Genomic DNA, 8,057 nt, shown 5'->3' on the forward strand with positions numbered 1-8,057 from the left:
CCTGCAGAACAGGTGAGGGGACTTCTTTTTTTTTTTTTTTGAGGAAGATCGGCCCTGAGCTAACATCTGCCAAGCCTCCTCTTTTTTTTTTTTTTTTGCTGAGTAAGACTGGCCCTGGGCTAACATCCGTGCCCATCTTCCTCCACTTTATATGGGACGCCGCCACAGCATGGCTTGCCAAGCGGTGTGTCAGTGCGCGCCCAGGATCCGAACTGGCGAACCCCGGGACACCACAGCGGAGCGTGCACACTTAACCACTTGCGCCACCGGGCCGGCCCCAGGGGGACTTCTTAGCTATTTGCTTCCTTCATCATGTAGTACACAGACTGGACAAGCTGTCACCCAAAGAGCCCAGTGCTGCTGGCTTGGGACATTCCACACCCACAGAGTAGTTTTTGTAAGTTACAAGAGGCAGGAACAAAAGCATGAAATATCCTTCAGTATTTTTTCTATGTACCTTTTTCTCTAATTAGTAAAATTTTTGTTTGATTGTTTCTTTATAATATTTCTATTAAAAAATAGAAGAAGCTTGCTCCACAGTACCCCAAAGGAGAAAATAAAGTGCTAACCAGATGCCATCCTTGTCACTCATCTTGGGATATAAGAGAAAACAGCCACTTCAAAGGGGAGAAGCAGGGAGCTGGTGCAGTCCACAGAGTATAGTGAGGAAGAATCTTTCTTCTACATCTCCTGTTGAGGGTTAAATTGTGTCCCTCCGAGAAATATCTGTTGAAGTCCTAACCCCCAGTACCTCAGAGGGTGACCTTACTTGGAAATAGGATCTTTACAGAAGTAATCAAGTTAAAATGATGAGGTCACTGAAATCATAAAAATCCTAGAAGAAAACTTAGGTGGTAAGCTCCTTGACATCAGTCTTGGCGATGATTTTTTGGATTTAATACCAAAATCAAAGGCAACAAAAGCAAAAATAAACAAGTGAGACTACATCAAACAAAGAGGTTCTACATGGCAAAGGAAACCATCCATAAAATAAAAATGCAGCCAACCGAATGGGAGAAAATATTTGCAAATCATATATCTGAGAAGGGATAAATATCCAAAATATATAGTCATAGAACTCAATAACAAAAAAACTCAAACAATCCAATTAAAAAATGGTCAGAGGTTCTGAATAGACATTTTTCCAGAGAAAACATACAGATGTCCAGCAAGTATATAAAAGGTGCTCAACATCGCTAGTCATCAGGGAAATGCAAATCAAAACCACAATGAGATATCACCTCACACGCATCAGAATGGCTATTATCCAAAAGACAAGAATCAACAAGTATTGGTAAGGATGTGGAGAAAAGGGAACCCTTGTGCGCTGTTGATGAGAATGCAAATTGGTGTAGCCACTATGGACAAAACTATGGCGGTTCCTCAAAAAATTAAAAATAGAACTACCATATGATCCAGCAATTCCACTTCTGGATCTATATCCAAAAGAAATGGAGGGCCGGCCCCATGGCTTGGCAGTTAGGTGCGCGAGCTCCGCTGCTGGCAGTCCAGGTTCGGATCCCAGGCCTGCACTGACGCACCGCTTCTCCAGCCATGCTGAGGCCGCGTCCCACATACAGCAACTAGAAGGATGTGCAGCTATGACATACAACTATCTACTGGGGCTTTGGGGGAAAAATAAATAAATAAAATTAAAAAAAATAAAATAAATAAATAAATAAATAAATAAATAAACAAAAGAAATGGAAACACTAACTCGAAAAGATATATGCACCGCCATGTTCATGGCAGCATTATTTACAATAGCCAAGACATGGAAGCAACCTAGTGTCCATTGACGGATGATTGGATAAAGAAGATGTGGTATATATATACAATGGAATATTTCTCAGCCATAAAAAAGAATGAAATCTTGCTATTTGCAACAACGTGGATGAACTTTGAGGGCATTATCTTAAGTGAAATAAGTCAGATAGAGAAAGACAAACACTGTATGATCTCACTTACCTGTGGAATCTAAAAAACAAAAACAAAAAACAACTCATGAAGAGAACAGATTGGTGGTTGCCAGAAGCAGGGAGTAGAGGTGGGTGAGATAAGTAAGGTGGTCAGAAGGTATAAACTTCCAGTTATAAAATAGAGAGTAGAGAAGTCAAGATGGCAGCGTAAGCAGACTCTGAACTCACCTCCTCCCACAGACACAGCCAATTTACTACTACTCGTGGAAAAATTACCCCTGAGACCGAACTGAAAACTGGATAAGAGGAACTCCTGCAACAAAGGACAATTCTAATTGAGGTGGAAGAGGCAGAAACTCCCTTCTGGAGAGAAAAAATGCTGCCTTCAAAAGCCGCAGCACTTCACAGCCGCCCGGGAGCAGCCCACAGGTACACAGCCTCCCTGGAGGAGCGGGGCCCTGAGCCGGGGAACAGCCCCGCTGTGGGCATTTTGTGGACCCAGCACAATTGAGACAAGTGGCATAATATCTGACTGTGCCTGCTACTAAAACACTGGGGAATACCCCCAGAAAAGCTGGTTCACAAAGAAATTAAAACTGGCTCTTAAAGGGCCCACGCGCAAACTCACCTGTTTCAGAAAGCATCCTAAAATCACCAGAAAGAAAGGTGCATAGTGCTTTGGTGAAAAGAGACTCACCTGATAGACCCTGAGTGCATCTCGGTGAGAGGTGAGACCTCTCCAGGGACTGGGACATCGGCGGCGGCCATTGTTGTGGCCTGGTGTGGGTGTGCTGACACAGACGCCATTGGAGTTCTCCCTGGGGCCTGCTAGCCCAGGTCTGCCCCACCCACTAGAGCACCGATTTAATCCAACTCAGCCAGGGCGGGCAGCCCACCCTAGAGACTAGCCCCACCCAACAACAAGCCCTCAGGCAACTTGTGGGCCTGCATAGATTGATGACTGGATTCTCTGCAGCCTGGCAACTGAGCCAACTTCAGTGGGGCAGGGCATGCACAAGGAGCGGGTGGAGAGTGTGGGGCAGTGGTGGAGTGTGTGGAGGTCCCGCCGTGGAGAGACTGGGTCCACTTCAGGAGGTCGGGGCGCGCACACAGGGCAGGACTGTGTTGACTGTGTGTGTGGACCTGTGGGCGGCAGGGCTTCTCAGCTGCAGAAGACTTGTGCTTCTCAAAGACCCACGTAGGGGGTTTGCCCCACCTTCCAAAGTCTGAAACAATTGGGTGCTCCTGTGCCTGAGGCCAGCCCCACACAGCTGCAATCCTCAGAGAGCTGACAAGAGACCTAAAGGCTGGAGGCTTATAGCAATTGTAAGCCCCTGAGCCTAACAACCTGCCATGCTGGGGGCCTACTCACTTAAAAGAAATACTGCAACACAAATGTGGTATTAGAACTTGCAGCCAACTGTGCTGGGGCTCCCCACACCTGATAAAGAGACAGAAGGGCCCACAACAACTACAAACAGCTGAACATTACAACAGCTGACCAGGAGCATAACTCGGCCTCCCTGGGCGCCTACAGGGAGAGCAAACAGGCCACAACAGAAGGACACACGTAGCCCACATAGGGGTCACCCCTGGAACATTGAGAACTGAGGGAAGCACATTGCAGGCCTCCTGAGGCAGCACTTGTATAAGGTCACCTATCCAAGAGCAGGAGATGTAGCTGACCTACTTAATACGTAGACACAAGCACAGGGAAAGAGGCAAAATGAGGAGGCAAAGGAATACTTTCCCAGTAGGGAACAGGACAAAACCCCAGAAAAGGAACTAAGTGAAACAGAAATGAGCAACCTACCTGACAGAGAGTTCAAACTAAGAGTGTTAAGGATGCTCACTAAGGGCTGGCCCCGTGGCTTAGCGGTTAAGTGCACGCTCTGCTGCTGGCGGCCCAGGTTTGGATCCCGGGCGCGCGACAACGCACCGCTTCTCCAGCCATGCTGAGGCCGCGTCCCACATACAGCAACTAGAAGGATGTGCAGCTATGACATACAACTATCTACTGGGGCTTTGGGGGGAAAAATAAATAAATAAAATCCTTAAAAAAAAAAAGGATGCTCACTGATGTGGGGAGAAGAATAGATGAACTCAGTGAGAACGTCAACAAAGAAATAGAAGATATAAAAAAGAACCAATCAGAAATGAAGAATACGATGCTGGAAATGAAAAATTCGCTAGAGGGACTCAAAAGCAGTGTAGAGGATACAGAAGAACGGATCTGCGAGCTGGACAAAAGACTAGAAGAAATTACTCAAGCTGAATAGGTAAAAGAGAAAAGAATTAAAAAGAGTGAGGACAGTCTAAGGGACCTCTGGGACAACATCAAGTGCACTACCATCCGTGTTATAGGTGTTCCGGAAGGAGAAGAGTGAGACAAAGGGGCAGAGAACCTATTTCAAGAAATAATAGATGAAAACTTCCCTAACCTAAGGAAGGAAACAGACATCCAGGTACAGGAAGCACAGAGAGCCCCAAACAAGATAAACCCAAAGAGGCCCACACCAAGACACATCATAATCAAAATGTCTAGAATTAAAGATAAAGAGAGAATCCTAAAAGCCACCAGAGAAAGACAAGTTACATACAAAGGAAACCCCATAAGGCTATCAGCTGACTTCTCAGCAGAAGCCTTACATGCTAAAAGAGAGTGGCACAATATATTTAAAGTGCTAAAAGGAAAACACCTACAGCCAAGAATACTCTACCCAGCAAGGTTATCATTCAAAATGGAAGGAGAGATCAAAAATTTTCCAGACAAGCAAAAATTAAAGGAGTTTGTCAACAAGAAACCAGTGCCAAAAAAATGTTAAAGGGACTGATTTAAGGGGAAAAGAGAAGACCACAAATAGGAAAAATTACCTATTTCCATGATAAGAGGGTAATGGATACAAATGCACAAAAAAGAGGTTATATATGATATCAAAAACATAAAATGAGGGAGGAGGAGAGTTAAAGAGTAGAGCTTTCAGACAGAGGTCAAACTAAACAGACCATCAATTCTGTATAGAAGGAGAAAGGAACAGAGAAGGACTAGTAAAACACTGAGGAAAAAAAGTTTAAAAATGGCAGTAAGTACTTACTTATCAATAGCTACTTTAAACGTCAATGGACTAAATGCTCCAATTAAAAGGCATAGGGTGGCTGATTGAATGAAACAAGACCCATATATATGCTGCACACAAAAGACACACTTCAGACCTAAAGACACTCACAAACTGAAAGTGAAGGGATGGAAAAAGATACTCCACGCAAACGGCAATGAAAAGAAAGCTGGGGTAGCAGTACTCATATCAGACAAAATAGACCTTAAAACAAAAACTGTAAAAAGAGACAAAGAAGGGCATTACATAATGATCAAGGGAACAATCCAACAAGAGGATATAACACTTGTAAATATCTACGCCCCCAATATAGGTGCACCTAAATATATAAAGCAATTATTAACAGACATAAAAAGAGAAATAGACAGTAACACAATAATAGTAGGGGACTTTAACACTCCACTTACACCATCAGATAGATCATCCAAACAGAAGATCAATAAGGAAACATTGGCCTTAAATGACCCACTAGAACAGATGGACCTAGTAGATATATACAGAGCATTCCATCCAAAAACCGAAGAATACACGTTCTTTTCAAATGTACATGGAACATTCTCCAGGATTGATCACATATTAGGCCACAAAACAAGTCTCCATAAATTTAAGAAGATTGAAATAATACCAAGCATCTTTTCTGACCACAACGGTATGAAACTGGAAATCAACTATAGGACGAAAATCAGAAAAGCCACAAATACGTGGAGATTAAACAAAATGCTACTGAACAACGACAGGGTCAACGAAGAAATCAAAGAAGAAATCAAAAAATACCTGGAGACAAATGAAAATGAAAATACGATATGCCAGAATTTATGGGATACAGCAAAAGCAGTTCTAAGAGGGAAGTTTATAGCGATACAGGCCTATCTCAACAAACAAGAAAAATCTGAAATAAACAATCTAACAATGCACCTAAAGGAACTGGAAAAAGAAGAAGAAACAAAGCCCAAAATCAGTAGAAGAAGGGAAATAATAAAAATCAGAGCAGAAATAAATGAAATAGAGACTAAAAAAAATAGAAAAATTAATAAAACCAAGAGCTGGTTCTTTGAAAAGATCAACAAAATTGACAAACCTTTAGCTAGATTCACCAAGAAAAAAAGAGAGAAGGCACAAATAAGTAAAATCAGAAATGAAAGAGGAGAAATTACAACAGGCACCTCAGAAATACAAAAGATTATAAGAGAATACTATGAAAAGCTATATGCCAAGCAATTCGACAATCTGGAAGAAATGGATAAATTCTTAGAATCATACAACCTTCCAAAACTGGATCAAGAAGAAGTAGAGAATTTGAATAGACCAATCACCAGTAAGGAGATGGAAACAGTAATCACAAACCCCCCCAAAAATAAAAGTCCAGGACCAGACGGCTTCCCTGGTGAATTCTACCAAACATTCAAAGAAGACTTAATACCTATCCTTCTCAAACTCTTCCAAAAAATTGAGGAGTTGGAGAAGCTCCCTAACTCATTCTACAAAGCTGACATTACCCTGATACCAAAACCAGACAAGGACAGCACAAAAAAAGAAAATTACAGGCCAATATCACTGATGAACATCAATGCAAAAATTCTCAACAAAATCCTAGCAAATCGCATACAACAATACATTAAAAAGATTATACACCATGATCAAGTGGGATTTATTCCAGGTATGCAGAGATGGTTCAACATTTGCAAATCAATCAACGTAATACACCATATTAACAAAATGAAGAATAAAAATCACATGATTATCTCAATAGATGCAGAGGAAGCATTTGACAAGATACAGCATCCATTTATGCTAAAAACTCTGAATAAAAGGGAGATAGAAGGAAAGTACCTCAACATAATAAAGGCCGTATATGACAAACCCACAGCTAATATCATCCTCAATGGTGAAAAACTGAAAGCTAACCCTCTAAGAACAGGAACCAGACAAGGATGCCCACTGTCACCACTCCTATTTAACATAGTACTGGAAGTCCTAGCCAGAGCAATCAGGCAAGAAAAAAATAAAAGGGATCCAAATTGGAAAGGAAGAAGTGAAACTGTCACTATTTGCAGATGACATGATTTTATATATAGAAAACCCTAAAGAATCCACCGGAAAACTTTTAGAAGTAATAAACGAATATGGTAAAGTTGCAGGATACAAAATCAACATACAAAAATCAGTTGCATTTCTATACACTAACAATGAAGTAGCAGAAAGAGAAATTAAGAATACGATCCCATTTACAATTGCAACACAAAGAATAAAATACCTAGGAATAAACTTAACCAAAGAGGTGAAATATCTGTACGCTGAAAACTATAGAACACTGCTGAAAGAAATTGAAGAAGACACAAAGAAATGGAAAGATATTCTGTGCTCTTGGATTGGAAGAATTAACACAGTTAAGATTTCCATAGTTCCTAAAGCAATCTATAGATTCAATGCAATCCCTATCAAAGTTCCAACAACATTTTTAACAGAAATAGAACAAAGAATCCTAAAATTTATATGGAACAACAAAAGACCCCGAATAGCTAAAGGAATCCTGAGAAAAAAGAACAAAGCTGGTGGTATCACACTCCCTGATTTCAAAATGTACTACAAAGCTATAGTAACCCAAACAGCATGGTACTGGCACAAAAACAGACACACAGATCAATGGAATAGAATCGAAAGCCCAGACAATAAACCCACACATCTATGGACAGCTAATCTTTGACAAAGGAGCCAAGAACATACAATGGGGAAAAGAAAGTCTCTTCAACAAATGGTGTTGGGAAAACTGGACAGCCACATGCAAAAAAATGAAAGTAGACCCTTACCTTACACCATACATAAAAATTAACTCCAAATGGATTAAAGACTTGAATGTAAGACCTGAAACTATGAAACTTCTAGAGGAAAACGTAGGCAGTACACTCTTCAACATCGGTCTTAGCAACATATTTTCAAGCACCATGTCTGACCGGGCAATAGAAACAATAGAAAAAATAAACAAATGGGACTACATCAAACTAAAAATCTTCTGCACAGCAAA

This window comes from Diceros bicornis, chromosome 2 (assembly GCF_020826845.1).
Source record: "Diceros bicornis minor isolate mBicDic1 chromosome 2, mDicBic1.mat.cur, whole genome shotgun sequence".
NCBI lineage: Eukaryota > Metazoa > Chordata > Mammalia > Perissodactyla > Rhinocerotidae > Diceros > Diceros bicornis.